Raw genomic sequence first — 21,050 nt, 5'->3', positions numbered from 1 at the left:
AGTAGCGAGAACTCTGATGCAACCAAGATGCCTCATCAGGAATACAATCACGTGCAAACACTCAGTCACAATCACACACACCCACAACTCACCCACACTTATACACAGTCACATAGCCTGTCACATACACACTCACACTCACACCCTCACAAACGTGCCCCTCAAGAACTCCGTGCCAGGGGCAAGGAGGGATGATGGCCCTGGGCACGGTGGGCAGGACCCTGTGCACGGGTCCCCACAGCTTCCAAAAATGACAGGCTGAGGCCGAGCACAGAAGGGATGGGGCGGAGGGAAAGCAGGGTGTGACTTAGTCTCTGGGAGATGAGAGGGAAAGGACAGGAGGAGAACTCCAGGAGACAGTCCCACCGCAGGAGTGAAGGGCTGGGTGGTGCTCTGGCCGCCCTCCCAGCCCCACAGCCTCTGTGCACACAGGGCCGAGGAGGACCTGCTCCCCCGACAGAGACCCTCGTGGCTACGCGGGGGGGGTTGTGCTCAGGAGCAAGAGAAGGGCATGAGAAGGGGGAAGGCCAGACCACCAGGTTAAGAGCCAAGCTGGGGCTCAGCAAAGCCAACAACGATGGCTGAACACGTCCTGTGTGCCAGGTCCTGTGCCAGAGGCTGGGTGCACCTGCAACCAAACCAGGGAGGCCCTGCCCTCCCGGAGCACACACTCCGATGGGGGAACCAGACACTGAACGTGTTTGTACAAAAACTGCGCAATGGGTCAAAACCACAGGGCAACGGAGCCCTCGAAGGACGAGAGGAGCAGAACACAGACTGAGCCTCCCGGAGTGACAAGGGTCAGGACCAAACTCCGCTGCAGCTGCTGGGAAAGCCCAACACCCCCCAACCCCCCACCAACCCCCCGCCCCCGGCCGCTGGGTCCTGGAAAGCCCGAGAAGCTCGTGTGCTGAGCCAGCAGACTGGGCAGCTTGCACCCAGCATGCCCCTGCAGGAGCTCAGCGCAGATGCCCGGCTTCGCAGGAAGGGCCCCACCGGCAAGGGTGTCTGGGTGGCGGCCATCAGCACTCCAGCTCCTACCGCGAGCCCGGCTGCAGCATCCACCAGGAATGCTAACCCGCTTCCCTTTATGGACACTCGTCCTTTCCAAAATACTGGACAGGGAATGAATCTGACATTTGAAACGACTGTTGTGAACATGCTCAATGTGTTCAGCGCTCTGACCAGAATGAAGAGGAGCCACGGCCCCAGGCGGGTCTACAACAGGCCCTGCTCTGAGCATCATCCCTCAGGTGGCCTCGGCCTCGGCTGCACACAGCCTTGAAACAAAAGGTTGAGGAAAATAAATAGTGAGAAAGGCTGCCAGGACGCCAGGCAGAAAAGAAATATAAAACACAAGAAGAAGCACCAAATTCTTCACTGTCTCAGAATAAATGAGGAAGGGGACTATGAAATTTATTACAAACCTTTAAAACATAAGCAGGGGCCCCCTCACGATGCAACGACATGCACCAGGCAGGTCAAGTTGAAAGGCGTCGAGGCTCGTCTCCACGGTGCTGCGGCTCTAGCTCTTGCCGCCACCCCCTTATGAGTTCCTTCCCCGGCGGTGGCGGGGCACGACGCCCCTGCGGGCTCTGTCCGGAACAAGCCTGTGCCATGGGTGACACAGGAATAAAGAACCACCTGGACAAAGCCCCCGGGTCGGAGCCCGCAGAGCTACTGCCACCTCCTCTCCAAGACCTTCCCGCAAAAACTCAGTCTGCTCTGCGGACTCAGCGTCGTCAGGAACGGGTCCCCACAGCTTCCAAAAATGACAGAAACTCGCCTCTGCACTTCACAGAGGCTAGTGACGCGGGAAGCGGGGTTGGGAGGAGCCCTGGAACGTATGGGGGTGCCGCCGAGCAGCCAGCCTGCCCCGCGGGCCTCTGTCCTGACAGCCCGTGGAGTGGGGCCCCCGCCTCTCCTGCTCTCACTCGTGTGCTGGAAAGCGGCGTTGAGGAGCAGCCCCACTTGAAAACCAGATGCTCTTGCTGGGTGGCTTCCATGCCGCACGCGGGGGGGCACCTGGCTCCCAGTTCCCAGCCGAGGTCGTGCTGTCCCGGGCATACATGCTGCTGGCACAGGACAGGTGCTTGAGTGGCCCCCCATTAAAATGGCATCACAGAAAGCTCCTGTTTCGGAACATCGGGCACAAGCTACTGACTGAGCAGTGTTGCGTGGTGACGACTATCTCCCCTGCTCACCGAAGTCCTGCAGGTCACTCTGTGCACTTGTGCCAAACTGTAACAGGGGAAGAGCAGATGGAGGAGCCCCGAATCTGTCCCGTGAAACCTGGTCCCTCGCTGGTCGACAACCTATGTCCTGGCCCCCAGAGATAAGGGTGACAGCGTACGAAGGACACCGGTGAAGTTTACTCTCAGCTGCAAACACAGAATACCCTCCAACTGGGAACGTGAATTCTTCCTTCCCAGCTGTGGCCTCTGCACACCTGGTCAGAACAGCTAAGAGAGAGAAAGGGGGCAAACGGGCACAGCAGCGATCGCGGTGCTTCCAGTGGGGAGGCTGCCTCTACAAGGATCGGGGCCTGCTCTGGGGACGCAAGTGGGCCTCAGGCTGGGAGGGAGCGTCCCCACGCACACAGCCGCCCGGCCACATCCGGGTCCCCGGCTCCAAGCTCCAACACTGCTGACTCTGTGTCCCTCGGCCTCTGGAAGACTAGTAACTCTTCCACCTTGCGGTGGCCCCAGAGGGGGGACAACGAGACAGACTGGAGAGGTGGGCAGGTGCGTGGGGAGGAACTGAGGAGACTCGCTGCTCAGGGCTGGCAGCCTGGGAAAGGTGAGTGGGGGTGAGCATTCTTGCCCTCCAGGTTACTGTGAACCCCCATGCCCTAGTTAATCAGTGCCCTAACCACACACACGCAGCCGGCAAGCAGCAGGTGCCCCCCTTCCCTGAGCACACGAGGGCGGGGAGTTGCTGGCACAGCTCTATGCCTCCTTTGGGACAGGGAGCACGTTGGCCTAGCAAGCGTCCCATCAGGAACACGACAGGAATTCCACATGACTTCCAGGGAGGTCACCCATCATCCATGTTCAGGGAGTGGATTCCTTGTTTCAGGCACTTCTCTCAGCCTGCTGTCATCCGCCCCTTGCCATGATGGTGTGACTGCTATATGTCTCCCCCGCTAGACTCCATGATCCACAGTGGCAGGAACCATATCTGGTTTTGATCAGAGTCTGAGAATAGTGTGATCCCAACACACATTGTTGATAAATGCTTGAACCAATCAATGAATTAATGTCTACTTCCCCCCTACAAGGCTTGGAGTTCTTTGCCAGGAGGAAGCATCTTATTTTCACAACCACAGCAACCAGCAAAGTGCCCCATATATGGCAAACACTCAATATTCGGTTGCATGGAATCAAGTCGGCATGAGTCACGCTCCTGCCTTTCCCGTACCTTGGCCAGCACAGTGATCCGGTGCCAGCAGCCTCACTTACGCTCCCTATGAGCCTGGTAAGTCTTCTCATTTGCCCTGAAGATGCCAGCCATCTGTCCTAGGACCTCTTCCTCCCTCCCTCCATCGTTTATGTCTCCACCAGACTAGGTGATGGGGAGGGAACAAGAGTCTTCTCAAGTTCATATCAGGAAAAAAGAGAGAATAATGAAAATAATCTATTTTTGAGAGCCAAATTTGAAGAAAGGTAATTTTTAGGTAACACCAATGGCAACATTTCCAGTATTTCACATTGAAAGAGATGGAAAATAGTTCTCTGGAGAGAATCATTGAAAATAAAAAGCATGTCCTCCCACCTCCTCCGTCCTGCGAGTCCCATGAATGGGACGGTCACAGGATCACAACAGACACAGAATTCACAGGCAGAGACTAAAGAGAATTCACGGGCAGAGACTAGAGAGAAAGACAAGGAGTGGTTTGGGGGCTAACAGACAAGCAAGACTTCTCTACTTCCTATGATGATCGTCCTCGAGTGTCTAATGCATCACTTTTAAAGGCAAATTTCTCAGAAGAAATGAGAACAGTGGTCGGGATGCACGCCGGTAATTAGGCAGCATCTTCGATTAGCTTCCCCGTCTTACTGCTTCTCCTCGAGAACCGGGAGTCTTTGATGTGGAGCAGCCGCACTGGGCTAATTAGGATGACGAGGAGGCGTCCCAGGCAAACGCAGGCTCCAACCCGAGCCCCTACGCCCCTGGTCAACAACAGCAAAGGTACTTCAGAGATTTCCTTTCAAGTATTTTAATTGGCAGAGAAAAATGAGAGAAGAAAAGGGGAGAAAAGAGAAATAATACCAAAAAATGAAAGGAGGGAAAATCTAGAAGGTCTCCATAGCTCAGAATAGAAGACAAAACTTTTTTGGTTCCTTTTGAGGAATAACGCAGATTAAAACTATATCAGTATTCTGGACATAAAAGATATAAAACCATATTTCTCCTTTTAAAAAAAATTCTCGGTCTTTCTGAAGCAAATGAACACCATAAATTTATCTCAGGCACTCTACAGTTAACAACCCACATTATTATAAATGTCCCCTCTTCTAACTGAGCAGCTCCAAGGAGGTATGATTCCTTTGGAGACCTGAGCTCTTTTCCGTTCCTCACTTTCTCATCTCTTCATTAACTAACACTCCCCCTGCAGCTATGGTCAAGGATTCTGAGTGCTGCTAAGTGCTCCCGGGAAGACCAGCAGGGAGGGGAGCAGGGGGAGATGGGGCAGAGGGGGAGAGTAGGGAAGGGGGGACAGAGGGGAGGGGAGAAGAAGAGAGGGGAGGGGAGGAGAGGAGAGGGGAGAAGGGAGGGCAGGAGAAGAGAGGGCAGGGGAAGGAAGGGGGAAAGAAGGGGAGGGGAGGGAAGAGGAAGAAAAGGAGGAGGAAGGGGAAGGGGAGGGGAGGGGAAGGGGAGAGGAAGGGAGGGGAGGAGAGAGGTGGAAAAGGAGGAAAAAGGGGGGGGAAAGGAGGGGAGAGGAGGGGGTGGGGGGGGAGGGGAGGGAAGGGGGGAAGGGAGGCGAAGGGAGAGGAGGGGGAGGAGGGGGAGGGAGGGAGGGAGATGTTCTGGCCAGTTCTCCTGGATGGGCTGTTCATGGAGGTAAAAAAACTGTGAAGAGCCAGATTTCCATTCTGTTGTTGTCAAGGAACACTCGGAGCAGTGGGATCCTGAGAACCCAAATCAGCCAGGATGAAGCTCGAAAACAGTGCTGCGTGGAGGAGCATACAGGTGTCAAGAAGGGCCACAGCCTGTTTGGGGTCCTGCTGGCCGTGCTCCTGTGTGCAGCCCACCCTGGAGAAAACTAAGGGAAGGCGCACAGCCCAGGCCAGAAAGAGTCACCTTTGCGGGGTCGGGGGGGATGACTCCGAAGGGGTTACCTTCTCTTTTTAAGCCCATTAATGGGTCAAAGCAATGAATTTATTACTTCCTAAACTGTGCCATATTTATAAGCCCAAATGGCCTAATCCACTCCCCATTGCTAGGAAACGGATACTATTTGAGAGAAAAGAATGTCCAATACCTAACCTAAGAATTCCTCCAAAGACAGCCAAACGTCTCCTAGCTCCTCTATGTTCACATTTGCACATCTCCAGAGCATGTGGAGAAAACTGTAAATAAGATTTCTCTGCAGATTGCCTGGCTCTGCAAAGAGAAACAGATGATTTTTGTCATCTTGCCAATTTAGAGCTGCTTACAAAATATAATAGAAAACATAAACCACCCCACGACCTGCAATCCCATTCCTAGGTACCCGAGAGAAATGAAAACACACACCCACACAAGGATTTTTATACCAACATCCACAGCTCCCTTCTTCATAATAGCCAACAACTGGAAATAAGCCAAATGTGCACCAGCAGGTGAACAGATCAACGAACTGTGGTCTAGCCATACAGTGAGATGCTCCTGGGTCATGGAGAGGAACGAGCAACATGGCTGCATCTCGGAAACTGTCGTCGTCATCGTTGTGGAGGCAGATATCCCAGCCCACGACCCTCTGCACAAACGTCAGGACGAGGCCTCCAGCGAGTGGCTTCCCAGGCAGGGATTCTGACGGGGGAGGGTGAGGGACCTTTCTGGGTGACCAATGCTCTACCCGTGGTTCTGGTTATAGGGGAGCTTACGGTTCTCACAGTTCATCCAACCAAAGACTTAAGATCTGTCTGTACAGGCACCTGGGTGGCTCAGTTGGTTAAGTGACTGCCTTCGGCTCAGGTCATGATCCTGGAGTCCCTGGATCGAGTCCCACATCGGGCTCCCTGCTCAGCAGGGAGCCTGCTTCTGCCTCTGACCCTCCCCCCTCTCATGTACTCTCTCTCATTCTCTCTCTCTCAAATAAATAAATAAAATCTTTAAAAAAAAAAAAATCTGTCTGTACATTTTTCTTACCTAAATGACATCTAATAACTGCTTGAAAAAACGTTTGTGGAATGGCATACGGAAAGAGGGATGTTCTAAATTTTAAGGAGACATGAAATCTATAAAACTGATCTAGCACCGACCTTCCTGTCCACCTGCAAGTCGGGGGTTTTGACTGAGTCATGGCAGCCCAGCCGTGCGGGCGGTGAGTCTCCGGTGGGCAGAGCGCCAGTCCCGAGGCTGCCACAGCACCGTCACAGCGGTCTCAGGCCCACAGAGCGCAGGGCCTGGTGACAGCGTGACAACCAACATGCAGCAGTAAACGGCATTCTAGAAACCCACGAGAGACGCACGGGGAAAAGATCTCGTGATCACGACAGCAACAGAAACTCGTCAGAACCTTGAGGGATGCGTCAGATCTCACTGAGCCCTGCTGAAACAAGAGCAGAATGAAAGCACACCATAGCTGTGGCTGTAAAAACCCAGCTCTTCCCAAGCTGACGGATAAACTCAGCAACAGCCCCTCAAAACCTCAATGCAGCGCTGGTGAAGAAGCAGGCAGTGGGGACTGTGCCAGGAGCAGGCTCTCACTCAGGTCCAACTCCACCTCTGAGACGCCACCTTGCATATGTCCCTCGCCATCTTCCCTCAGGTGGTGATGCAGAAAGACGATGCCCTCCCGGTCTGTCCCGCCGAAGACCACAGGATCAATACTGACTCTGACAAGTCACTTCCAATCGCCCTGAAACTTAACCTACGCCAGGTCAGCAACACCCAATCACTAACTGGGCTCAAGCCTACCTTGTGTCACCTCCGTGCCTGGCAGTGGAAGGAAGGGGAACATCAGAGACAGTCTGGGGAGCGGGGATTGAGGGGCTGGCCGCATGCAGGATTTTTGGACGAAAGGACACTAACTTGCACTTCCCGTCCCCTACTGGAAGTGTGGCAAATACGGATCAATCACTGACTGCCTCTGTAGCCATGTACGCAGGGTTCCTGCAAGCCCATTGCTGAGGGAGATCAGAATACAAAGAAAATAGGAAAACAGGAAGGGAGAAGAGCCCGTAGGTTACACAGCAGGATTCTCTGCATTATTAAACTCCAGAGAGCCCCATTCTGTCCCCAGCTCTGCTCCTCAAAAAGTAAGGCTATGATCTATATGAAATAGTTGCTGGGTTTTTTTTCCATAAAATTCAAGATGCCAAAAATTGTAAGATGCATCATTGCTTCATGTGTCACTGAGGGAAAAAAAACACTGACAATTAAGCTCTGACACAGTGCTTTCTCATCAGCTGGAATTTTTATCCGATACTTGGTACAAGAGCTATGGTCAGCTTAACTGGACAAATTGTCACTTAGCACGCTCTGGCTGAGGTGCCCCAAACACCTCTTCCACGTGTTTGGAGGTCCACTCTCTGAGTCAAGTTTATGTTTTCACTCAGCCTCACCCTTGGGCCACGAGTGTGGGGGGTATACCATCTCCATCGTGGTCTCTGGGGATTCTTCCAGGTCACAGACCCCATTCACAGGCCTTCCACAATCAGGACTGAGCCTCCCTCCAGCAGCTGGCTAAAACACTGACCCCTGTGTAGTCACACCGTGGAGTTCACACCTGTGCACCCCAACACCCACAACTCCGTCAACGCACACAGCAGTCAGCACTGCTGGAAACACGCCTTCCCATCTCGGGGATGTTCAGGTGAAAAGAAAGGGCATCTTAGCACTGATAGCCAATGTGTTCAAGATAAGACGTAACAAGGTGGAAATCTTCCCCAGAGACCAGCAATCAATAGAGAGCCTAATGGAAATTACAGACTAGAAAAATACAATGGAATTTAAAAAAAAAAAAAAAAAAGGTAGGTTGGCTAAACAGGAGATTGAACACCAGAACAGAATTTGTGAGCTATTAAGTGTCAGGAGAAAATATCCAGACAAAAGCATGGAAGGAAAAACCACAACACTGAACAGAGAGTAAGACATACTTGGGACAGAATGGAAAGTCTAACGTACTTGAAGCAGAGCTCCTGGAGGGGAGGTGGGACACGGGGAACAGAGTCTGCAGGACACTGATAAAAACCAGCAAGCCCTACAGCAAAGGAGCACCAAACGCGATGAACAGAAAGTAAACCACACCTATGAACATCTCAGTACTGGGTGAAAAAGGCTTTAAAGCAGCCAGAGGGGTAAAATAGGACAAACACGAAGGCTCGCAGCCAACTTTTTAACGAGAAGACGGAAGCCTGGAGATGAGAGGAACACACTTTTTAACTCCTTTAAACTGGAAAAAAAAAATTGCTATAGAATTCTACACCAGCAAAACTAGCCTTCGAAGTGAAAAAAATAAAAACATTTTGAGGGGCACCTGCATGGCTCAGTTGGTCGGGCGTCTGACTCTTGATTTCTGCTCAGGTCATAACCTCAGGGTTGTAAGAGAGAGCCCCTGCTCAGCGGGGAGTCAGCTTCAGATTATAACTCTGCCTCTCCCTCTGCCCCTCTCCCCACAAAAACAGAAACAAAAACAAATTTTCAGATAAACAAAAACTAAATAAATGTGTTGCCAGCAGATTCACACTAAAAGAAATATTTTAAACATTCCAGGTTGAAGGAAAACGATTCCAGGGAGGACAAACATGCAGGAAGGAGTAAACATCAACATCAAAGGTGAAGAACTCCTATCAGCTGAGCAAACAGAAACACAGTCGCATTAAAACAAGGAGCAGCAGAACTATGAAAAAAGGCACTTCTGATTTTCACAAGGACAAAAACATGGAGAGACCCTGTATGATGCCCATCTCCTGAATCCTGTGTCCTGGGGACATGAGGCCTAACATTGTCCAAAATGCTCACCTCCAAGAAGATAATCTGGCTTTACTGGATAGCACAGTCTTTCCTGCTAGATTAAGTAGATGAGAATAAACCCCTTTCAGAACCAGAGCCTGTCAGAGCTGAAATAAATTCTGGAGATTTACCCAAGGTCACAAGTATTCAGTGGGGTTAACACAGGTTCCCTGGCTCCCAGGCGAATGCGGCCATATACTGTTCAGAGTCGTCATCAAGTACATTAATTAAAGGACAGTGTTTGTAAACAAAGGGATTTCTTTAGGGTTATTAAGGCACAGAAAACCCTCTAGCCGTACTTAACTGCCCCAGATTGCTCTCCTCCTAAATTCCCTGTGCTCCTGCATGAGACACAGCGCTAGGGAAGTGGGGGATCCCGTGTAGACCCCACCATTCAGACAATCACCTTCCTGAGCAGAGGACAGTAAAACTCATGATCTCATCCATTATCTGTAACTCTCTCTGTCAGTGAGTTGGGGTGTTGACTTACCCATGTTAATGCACTAATAATAATGACTGTAGACACTGATGAAGACATCAAAATTACAACAAAAACCACTGTTCCCTCTAACTGGAGGCTACAGCAAGAACCTCCAGTTATAAAGCTGCGCCAGCCTCACACCTGTGTCCAGTCCCAACGAGGCCCCTGCACCTGTGGCCACAGCCAGCCGAAGTCCACACACAGCGCATGCACACACCGAAGCACACGTGCATTTTAGCACTATCAGGCATGTCCATCCTTTGGGTCGTAAAACCGTGGAGACAGGGCTGGCATCTTCTGGCGGCCGTCCCTCACATCAACCCTGTACGGTGCTATGCATGGCCAATATTTATTTTTTCAAGATGTTTCCCTTCTTTTTAAAGAGAGTGTTTAATATAGCACTTTTCCTTCTGCTAAGACAACCTAATTTGTCACTGTTCGTTGTCTCTCTTGGGCTAAAATGTCCACCGTAAGCTCAGCAGTTTTGATGCTTGGTGCCAGTCAACAAAATCAAAGGCTACAGGCCTTCTGAGCAGAGACCCTCCGCCTGGCTGCCCATTGAGGGCAGTGGCCCCACTGCACCACTGTCCTGAGCTCTCGACACAGAGGAACCAGCCGCCCCACACATTCCGACAGACTCCAGTAGCCGTGGTGCTGGACAGTTAGGGAAGCTTGTCCCCCAGATGGGACGACCCAGGACAAGCACCGTGCCAAAGCCTCTCCAGTTTCTCAGCACACACCAGCCAACGCACGTGGGCCAGTGCACACAGGCATGCACACGCACGCACACACACGTACATACAGCATACATACACACACACGTACCACACACACCACACATATATACACACTGGGCACACACACACACCACGTATCACACACCACACACAGACATACCTCATACACACACAAACATGGCACACATTACATACACACCACACACATCACCCACAGTCACACACACTCACATCATGCACACACACACACACACACAGAGGCACAGAAACAAGAGACAGATAAAAAAGTCAGAACAAACTACATGTAAATTTCACGACCCAAAGGCAAAAGTCCCAAGTGGCTCCTTCTGCCCCACATGCCCCTTCCTACACTAAGGTGCCACATGGAGAGTGGCTACTTTAGATCAGCTGCCCATTATTCAAGCAATAAATACTCAGGATTTCTAAATGCAAGGTGTACAGAAGGAATTAGGGTCAAAGTCTTCTGCATCTACCCTAAACTCTCCATGACAAATGTTTTGTGTATCATTTCAGGGATTACCTACATGTGTATCTACACCTTTGTGGGACTAGAATTAATCAACACAGCAAGACACCAGGAGGGAAAGAGAAACTAGGAACACCTGAGGCAGCCCAGGGCTAAGTCCCCCAGGGCGTGTTCCCAGCAGGGCATCCAAATGGGCGGGAAGCCAGGTAGCCGGACCTATCAATGTGCGCATCTGTGTATCTTAACTATCCATCCACCCACCCACCTGCCCAGCTATCTACTCATCCGTCCATCCAACCGTCTGTCTGTCTGTCCATCCATCTCCACACCGACACTATTAATCTGACAAGCAGGAAGAGCTGAATTTCTACAAGGTACATGTGCATATTCTGAGTCTGCTGAATACATTTTTTTCTTTTATACTTTGCTTTTTATTTTTATTTATTTTTTTTTTTAAAGATTTTATTTATTTATTTATTTGAGAGAGAGAGTGAGAGAGAGAGAGAGAGCACAAGAAGGGGAGCGGGAGAGGGAGAAGCAGACTCCCTGCCGAGCAGGGACCCCGATGCGGGACTCGATCCAGGGACTCCAGGATCATGACCTGAGCCGAAGGCAGTCGTTTAACCAACTGAGCCACCCAGGCGCCCTATACTTTGCTTTTTAAATATAACATATTTTGAATATCTTCCCACAACAGAAGTCAAATAGCTATAGAAGTCTGTGTTTCGGGGCGCCTGGGTGGCTCAGATGGTTAAGCGTCTGCCTTCGACTCAGGTCATGATCCCGGGGTCCTGGGATCGAGTCCCGCATCGGGCTCCCTGCTGGGCGGGGAGCCTGCTTCTCTCCCTCTGCCTCTCTCTCTCTCTCTCTCTGACTTTCATGAATAAATAAAAAAAAAAAAAAAAAAAGAAGTCTGTGTTTCTCCCAAATTTCATATGCTTTACAGGAAGGAGGACTAGGAGAAGACCCTTTGACAACATTCTCAATTTCTCCCACGTTTATGGATTTTCTATCTTTTCTGAGGTCAATCACGGTCATTTAACTTTCCTAGAAAATTATGCACCTCATTCAGGTTTCCACATTCATATGCAAAGTTTCACAAAGCACTCTTTCATGACTCTTTCAATTTCCTCAAATCTTGGAGTACTTCTCAATTGTCTGCGTTCTCTCCTTGGATTTTATTGAAATTTGGCTAAGACTGTCTTTATAAAAGCAAAACTCAGAACTAAAAATCCATCAAGGAACCTGCCCTACCTGCAGCCCTTACAAGAGAGACACCCCCTGCCCCCCGAAGGAACTGACAGGATCCCTGTTTGATCGTCCTGGTTCGGCCATGTGCCAAATCAGCCCTCTGTCATCCGTCCCCCGGGTCACAGCCGCATACAGGGTGGGCACCTCAGCTCTGTGGGATCCACCCATAGACTGGTCAGTGAACGCAGGACCACAGCAAAATACATAAATAAATACAAGGTATGCTGGCTGGGCCAATCACAGTCTCTCTGTTGGGAAACGTTGGGAAAGGCGGGCTAGAATGTGCCACGGGCCCGCCACACCTCTTTACAGGGACACAAAGAACCCTCACAGCCTGTGCTGGGCTGGTGGCCTCGGAAGGGGCTGTCTTGCCTGTGTCAGACTCAGGGTGTGCCCCTGGTGCAGGAGTCAGTGGCCCTCAGGCACGCCCCAGCTTTCTGGGGGCTCCTTTCATTGCAGCGAGATGGAGGGGGTGGGCAGCCACACGGCCTTTGTGAGGTCAGTGTCACAGTGGACCCACAGGCCGAGGGGGCCCGGGGCACTCAAGGTGTGGGGCATGGGGGCCTCGCTCTCTCCTTCACTGCGAACAAGCACCTGGGGCGCATGTCCTCTGGTCTCTACCCTGGGGTAGTACGTGCCTTTTCACCACACAGCCTGGCCACCCAGGGAATGGTGAACACTCTTCTGGGGGGAATTGAATCTTGAAAATCCAACCAAAATTGCAGCTAGCAGAGAGCTGAGGCTGAAGAAGTAGAGGGGAAACATCACAAGGTGATGTGAGAATCATGGGGCTCATGGCCTCACAAACCATGACCATGACAGGACACAGGGTGACAACCCCCAGAATATGAGCCCCGTGGGGCAGGGCTGCGTTTGGTTCATCCTGGGACCCTGTGCCCAGGTGGAGCCTCCTCTGAGCAGGCGATCAGCAAATGTGTCAAAAAGACAAATATATCAGAGAAGAAAATCAAGTCACCGGGCACTAGCGGTCCAGGAAAGATCTGCACGGTTAGTAAAGCTAAAGTAGACAAGAGACCCAGGGGACACAGCATGTTGGTGACCAGTCACTTGCTGTGAAAGTGCCCCCTGACAGCTGCTGGGGCCCCCCAGTCCATAGGGGTCACCTCCCCTATCGCTCCACACCGAATGACCTTGACAAGAAGTTTCTCCATAGGGCGCCTGGGTGGCTCAGTCGTTAAGCGTCTGCCTTCGGCTCAGGTCATGATCCCAGCGTCCTGGGATCGAGCCCCGCATCGGGCTCCCTGCTCCACAGGAAGCCTGCTTCTCCCTCTCCCACTCCCCCTGCTTGTGTTCCTTCTCTCGCTGTGTCTCTCTCTGTCAAATAAATAAATAAAATCTTTAAAAAAAAAAAGAAAAAAAGAAGTTTCTCCATATCATGCAATCCAGGCTGAGTGGGCCACCGCTTTTTAAAACCAAACACCTGGCAAATCATGTGGAATATATATTAAAATACCTAATTACACAGTACATGTATTGATGTAATCCTAGAACCTCTTTTTTTTTTTTTTTTAAGATTTTATTTATTTGAGACAGAGAGAATGAGAGAGAGAGAGCACATGAGAGGGGGGAGGGTCAGAGGGAGAAGCGGGCTCCCTGATGCGGGACTCGATCCAGGGACTCCAGGATCATGACCTGAGCTGAAAGCAGTCGCTTAACCAACTGAGCCACCCAGGCGCCCAGAGGTATTAAGAGGTATTAAGAACCTCTTAATAAACGTTTTATAAGTGGGAAAATTGAACAGGCCAAAGACTATTTTAGGACTTAAATGTTGCTATGAGGTCGTCAGCAGATAGCACATACATTACTTGGAAAGGACACAAGTCCTCTCAACAAAAACTTTGGCTCAGTCAGTTTGAAGTCTCCACTGTGAACTCTCACAACTCAACAGTAAAGACAAATAACCCAACTAAAGAACGGTATAGGATTTGAATAGATATGTTCCCAAAGAAGATGTGCAAATAAACGGCCAATAAGCACAAGAAAAGGTGCTCAACATCACTAGTTATTAGGGAAATGCAAATCCAAACCAGAAAGAGATGCCTCTTCACACCCACCAGGATGGCCATCTTAATAATAGTTTTTTTTTTTTTAAAGATTTTATTTATTTATTTGAGAGAGAGCATAAGCAGGGGGAGCAGCAGAGGGAGAGGGAGAAGCAGGCTTCCCGTGGAGCAGGGAGCCTGACTCGGGGCTCAATCCCAGGACCCTGAGATCATGACCTGAGCTGAGGGCAGACGCTTAACGACTGAGCCACCCAGGCACCCCAATAATAGTTTTAAAACAAAACACACAGAAAATGACAAGTGTCGATGAGGACAGGGAGAAACTGAGCTCTCACATGACGCCAGAATGGAAAATGGCACAGCCGATACGGGAGTTCCTCAAGGTCGACACGGAGTTACACGCGACCCAGGGAGACGCCCGAAAGAACTGAAAGCACACGTCCCCGCAAACACTCAGACACAAACGTTCACAGCAGCGTTGCTCTGAGAGCCGAGGGGTAGACACAGCCCAAGGGTGCATCAGGAGATGGACACACAAATGTGGTGTGCCCGTCCCGCGAACTCCTCCGGCTGTGAAAGGGACTAAAACACTGATCCAGCAACAGCACGCGCACGTGACCCTGATGCTGAGTGAGAGAGGTCAGGCACACAGGCCACACCGCGTGCGACTCCTTCACACTGTGTTCTGTGAATTCCGTCTCCACGTCTCAAACCTCCACTGCTTATCACACCAACAATTAACTCCTTGACATTTACGACAGGGGTACCCAGAAGCCGTCGTGAGCGCCCAATTCACGACCACTGCTGCGACACATGGTTTCCCGATGGCATGAAGTCTAGCGAGCAGGAGTGGCCGCTCCCCTCCAGTCTGCGACTACCCCCCTGGATCAGCACTTTCTCATCTGGCTGGAGCCGGATTTGACAACCCTTCCCAGTCACATATGGCGAGCATACGGTGGGCTCCTCACCGCCTCCCCCAGATTCTGCACCCCACTGCCTCATGCTCCGTAGCTTCTCCTTTCCCAGAGCCGGCACTTCCTCAGACGTCTTCACCTCCCTCCCTAGCACGCCCTCCGGAGCTGTCTGCACATGGCTCAGCACCAGGGGCTCCGGGTTAACTCAGGAAGCCAACACCGCACACGAAACCTGGGACTCAGACATCTGAGCTGCAGTGTTCGAGCTGCGCAGACAGCGCCTGGTCCTCATTTGCAGTTTGTCACACACAGAGATAGCTCTCTCGTTAAAAAGATCGTGAAGATGAGAGACCAGATACTTGACGGGCTTGTGAAGGACAGAGTTAAGCCCTATTTCTCTGTAAAAACATGATACTACCAGCAAGCCCGCATGCACAGGTGGGCGGAAGGAGCAGGGGGGGCTGGCGAAGCAGGGGCGCCGGGCAGAGCAGGGGCGGACCCCTCAGAGCTGACACCCCACCTCATCCTGTTCTCCCCGTTAACCCACCTTTCACATTTACAAACCCTCAACATTCCGTGGTAAGCTCTCAACTTCCATTTCTAGAAAGCAGCACCGCAACAATTCAACAAGTGTGTGTTCTCCCCACAATCCCAGGCCACATGCCCACCCCCGGCACGATGGCAGCAAGGAGGCGTCCGTCCTGGTAAGCCCTCCCTGCCCGTGAGGCACCCCTGCCCATGGAAGGCGAGAAGCAAGGGGCTGCCGGTGACCTCTGCTGCAGGGACATGAGGGGTGCGCGGGGACGCCTGACGAGTCCACCGCCCCGACAGTGGCCTCACCTCCATGCTCAGCGGTGCTCCGCTCAAAACTGTGGGGGCCCAAATCCCAAAAGGACTGTCACACACCCTGTACCTGCAGAGGCTGGAGTCACCACAGGGACCGCACCGTGGCGGCACGGCACAGAGCGACCCTCACAGGCCGCCGCAGACAGCCGGGGAGTCTAGCCGCGCAAGGCTGCTCACCCTCCAGACGGGCTGCAACATCACTTCCTCCTTCTCCTTCTTCTTTAGCGAGTTTGTGTGTTTTTTAAAGACTTTGTCGGTCGTGCCTCGAAGCTGCTGAGTGATGGCGGAGGGCCGCCGCCTCTCTGCGGTCATGGAATGCGCTGGCAGGCAGGGTGAGCAGGAAGAGCTGGGTAGAAACTGGTTTTCGGGGGACAGGGCTGCACAGGAGCACAGATCGGAATTCTTCCTGAACACAGCGCGCGGAGCAGCTGTCGGGCAAGCAGTGAGTGAGGACGGGGTGAAGGGGGAGTGCGGGGACATGCTCAAGGCCGAAGCAAAAATATAACTTCGTGTCCGTCACAGGTACAATCTCCGCATTCTGGGGGAAAGCCAGTTAAGTCACTGTCAAAACACAACAGTTAACCCCAAGAGGGCCAGAAGGCTCTGCCTACTCTGTCGTGCAAACTGAAGAGCAGCGGTGCCAAGTGCTTCACAGCAGACAGGAGCCACGGAAGCGTGAGCGCCTCCCCACTTCCCCCTTCAGCTGTGCGCCTCACTGCGGTGTGCCACAGAAACACAAGCATGGTGCATAAAGGCCCACGGCAGGGCCCACAGAAAAGCTGGGCTGGCGAAGGAATGGGGGACAGGAGGGCAGGACGATGGCATGACAGCGGCCACAGCTCTCTCCCTTCAGGGCCGTTCTCACCGGCTGCGCCGCAAGGTCGGTTTGGGACTAAGGTCACAGTAGGGGAGCAAACAGCCCACCTGGGCCTATCCCACACATCCATCCAGAGCACCTCCTGGGGAGGGCGGAGCACACACTCCTATGGCAAAGCTGGTTCCTCCCTCGATAACCCACATCCAACTCTGAAAACCCCAAGACAAGGCAGAACCCACTCACTTGTGAGCCTTAACGCATCCCTGTATAAAGTTCACTCCAGGACACTGAAGGGAGTCAGGTGGGCGAGTTGTCAGCGCTCACGCACACTCCTCTGCCCCTACTCCCACCCCAAAGAGGGAGGCGCCACAGGCTGTGGGTCCCAAGCACTGTGACCAGCTCCAGGAAGGACACTGCAGGCCGGGGCAGCGGGTCACCCAGCCGTGCGGTGGGCTGCAGCCCAGCGACCTGGCCGGGTAGAGCCCTTCCCCTAGCACCTCCCAGCTTGAACACCTGGCAGCTCGTTGAACAGGCCACCGGATGCTCTCTCCCTGAGATGAGGGTCACGCCATCCGCCCCATCCCAGGGAAGAGGCAAGGAGATATCCTACCCACAACCCCGCCAATACCTAAGTGCTGGGGTTGGCAAACAACACCCATGCCTAAAATCTACAGAACGAGCCCGTGAATGCCCCAGAGTGAACGAAGCTGTCCACTGGCCTTAGCCCACCCCCCGGACGCCCCCTCACACCAAACGGTCCAGTCAGCAGTGCTGTTTGTTCAAGCATGCTCTCCAAGCACGCAAGCAGCTCTGTGATCAAAACCAAAGGATGGGGCACCTGGGCGGCTCAGTCGTTAAGCGTCTGCCTTCGGCTCAGGTCATGATCCCAGGGTCCTGGGATCGAGCCCTGCGTCGGGCTCCCTGCTCAGCGGGAAGCCTGCTTCTCCCTCTCCCACTCCCCCTGCTTGTGTTCCCTCTCTCGCTATCTCTCTGTCAAAAAATAAATAAAATCTTTAAAAAAAAAAAAAAAACAAAGGAAAGGCCTTTGTCACTCAAATTCAAATGCAACAATTATTTGCAATTGGCTGATGACCAGGTGGTGGAGCCCGGCTTTGTCCCAGACAGACTTCTGGCCCTGCGTGCACTCTGCCGGGCGGGAAGCACAAACACTTGTCTAACCGGCACACCGACCTCCATTCCTCAACCGCACAGCAGCCGTGACCGACCAGGGGAGCATGGCGAACTGCAGGACAGGACACAATGCACGATCCCACCCTGTCTTCAGAACTGCCCAGCACGCCCGCCCCCTGGGGCCAACGGCCACGGCTCACCTGCACCGCCTCTGCATCCACAGACCTGCCTCCGGGAGGAGCTCCTACCACACACAAGGTGCGCTCCAGGGAGGCTCCAAAGGGCATTTTCTGTCCCCTTTCATAGACACGTGCAGACTGCTATGTTACTGGGACAAAATGCACTCAGTCAGATGCCGCCAACAGTGGACGCCTCGCCAAGCTCCTTCACCTGCCTTAGTGAGCTATAAACATTCCCACCTCCATTTGCTTTCGGGTCTGCAGCACTGTGGGGAAAGAGCGACAGGACGAGACCCTCGTTTGTGGCCCCCCCATCGGCTCCGGCCCGTTACGCCCTGCACTAAACTGCCAGAAGCCCCGAGTGGTTAGAGAAAGCCTCGGAAACATGCGTTCTTCACCAGATACGCTCGACTCTGTCATCCCCACTGCTGTCGCCCAGTCACACGCCCAGCTGGGGCTTCCCGTGACAGGAGTGAGGTCTCCCTGCACGACAGTCAGCTGGAACAACAGCTGGCATTCTTCCTTCGGTCTCCTACAGGACACAAATTTATGTACCTACAAGGTAGTAAGGCAGAGCCTTAAATTTAATCAAAAGAAGTATTTCACTGGTGGCAAACTGATAAATTATTTAGACAAGGGTTCAATCAGCCTGGAAAGAAAATCTGGGCCTGACAGTCTGGCAGCCCCAGGAAAAAAATATCACCATCACGGCTTCTCTAAATTCCTTCTTGACCCCAAATCACCCTTATCAAAATGTCTATTCCTGTATAGTTAAAGCTAGAAAAGCAAGGAGGAGAACACGAGGAAGGACATCGGCTCTCCGAGGCACGAGGTGGGCAGGGTTCCCGTGGTTGGTAGCAGGGTCCCACGTGTCCCACCCACAGCCTTGCGGAGGATGAACAGGACCTCATTTCCAGCTGCTCCGGCTTTCTGAGCCTCGTAGTACAGGACACGGAGGAAGAGGAGACCAGATCTAGAGGAGTCTGCCTCAAAGGTCTGGAAATTTACTAACACTCCCGTTGTTTTATTGCAGATGGCACATGAGCCTCTATTACGCAGAGCACTCGAGAGCCCTGTAGAACGCAGTAAAGTGGTGTGTGTTTAGCTCTGCAATGTTTCAAAGGACCCTGACTTACAGTTAGGAACAGGCCACCTTGCACAGAACATCTGAGCTTGGTAACTGTCTCATGTTTTGTGCAAACTCTGGGAGGCAGCATGAGGCCAGCCTCCCTCCCTCTCCTGTCACCCACAGGAGCTTCCAGAGAGCGGAGAAGCATGCCACTCGCACCAGAGCGTGGACTGTTACTGCCCGGCGCGTAGAGCACAGCCCCATGACGGCACCAGCAAGCCGGCAAGCCCTCCTGACGCATCCCTTACTAAGCTCAGGCTCATTTCTGAACAGATGCATCCCACTAAAGGTTGGAAGCAGCAAAATTTTAAACCTTTTTATCATACTTAAAAATGAATGCAATCGTCTTGACATTCAAAACAAAATACTAAGTATTCGTTGCTGTAGTTCTGCTTCCTGAATGCAGGCGAAAGAGCCCACTCGGTCGGCGGCATGAACGGCTCCTTTCTACAGTGCGGCTGGCATGTTCCGATCCCTCCCTACAAACCAGCCCCGACGGGGTCCCACCGGCCCCGTGCACCCACACCTTTTCTTAAGCACTCTACAATCTAGAAACTCCCTCCCTCACGAGCCTCTTGAACTGCATCTCTCCTTCAAAACATTACCTTGCAGATCCATTCTTGAAATCCCATGAAACTCTGAACACATGTCTCAGACTAACAACATCCGCCTGGAGGACTGCACCCTCTTTGCTACCGCCCGTCTCACATGGTCACCCTCCCGCCACGGCGAGAAGGTGACTTCTCAACCCTATCCTGATTCTACCGTCATTTCTGGATCTGTGATCATGTCCCTATATGTAAATGCTGCCTGCCTTACATGGTAATGCCTCTTCCAGATGCCATAGGAGAGATCTGCTCGTAGAAAGAAATTTAGATTAAAAATAATAATAGATCCTACTTTCAAAGATTCCATTTACTGCCAGCTAGCATGAACTAGCTGATGCCTACCAAGTTAACTAATAATAAAGCTAGCAGTAAATCAACTCTTAGCACTCCCCAAAATTGTAAATCATACCAAATGGAATAAACATACAATATCTAGAAATATTAAACCCATATTCTGAAAGACCGTATCTTCTCATGTAATATTTCCTTAAAAGGAAGAACGTAATTAAAACAGCAGAGCTTGTTCTGTGAAGAACGCAGTTGGTAGATCTGAATTTATCTGGTTGCATTCTCTTTTAAATAAATGAACCCAGCAAAAAGCCAAAGCATGATGTCAAACCCAGGAGATGGTCCGATGTAGGTAAGTCAGAAAGGCGTTCTTTTAATTTGAATATTGCTGGTTCTCCACCTTCTAGATGCCAGTGACGTCAAGTCTCCCGACAGACGTTACCTGTGTGTGTTGTCACACACGGACTGAGAGTCTGTGTGCACCACACGCGCTCCCGTCAGCGCCTGGGGAGTGTCACAGAGATCCCGGAGTGCCTTCAAAGTCCTCAAAGAAGTGAGTTTCTACTGACAACAGTGGGCATCTCAACTGTCTTCAAAGGGATACACCATGGAACTCTCGGTTCCTCATCCAAGCCCAAAGGCATTGTACCCTCATGAGAAAGCCTCCGGAGTTTTTATGTAACCAGCAAGAGGTAACAAATCCCACAGAGGAAGAAGCAAAGCCCTTAGGCATAGATCAAAGTCATCACTAAGACACTGCCTTCTGAAGACTGGGGGTCTGTGGTTATCGACTCCACAAGTTAGACCCTGCGGCCCCCTAAGACACAGAGGGACGTGGTCCCCACCACTCAGTCATCCCACAACTATGGGCAGCAGCAGAAATGACCCGTGGGCATGGTGACAGCCACCAACAGATTCATTTCTGGCTGTTCTCTTAGAATGCAAATGACGTGCAAAGAATCCCTAATTCCAGGTCACGTGGATAAACAGTCCACA

General features: G+C 51.9%; 1 protein-coding gene across 2 annotated transcripts in view; it reads right to left on the bottom strand.

Moving 5' to 3' along the window:
- Window positions 1-21,050, bottom strand: part of RPTOR (regulatory associated protein of MTOR complex 1) — a 333,104-nt gene that overhangs the window by 227,859 nt on the left and 84,195 nt on the right. The gene's annotated exons all lie outside the window — the stretch shown is intronic.

This window comes from Neomonachus schauinslandi, chromosome 15 (assembly GCF_002201575.2).
Source record: "Neomonachus schauinslandi chromosome 15, ASM220157v2, whole genome shotgun sequence".
Lineage (NCBI taxonomy): Eukaryota > Metazoa > Chordata > Mammalia > Carnivora > Phocidae > Neomonachus > Neomonachus schauinslandi.
This window is presented reverse-complemented; position numbering and strand designations above follow the sequence as displayed.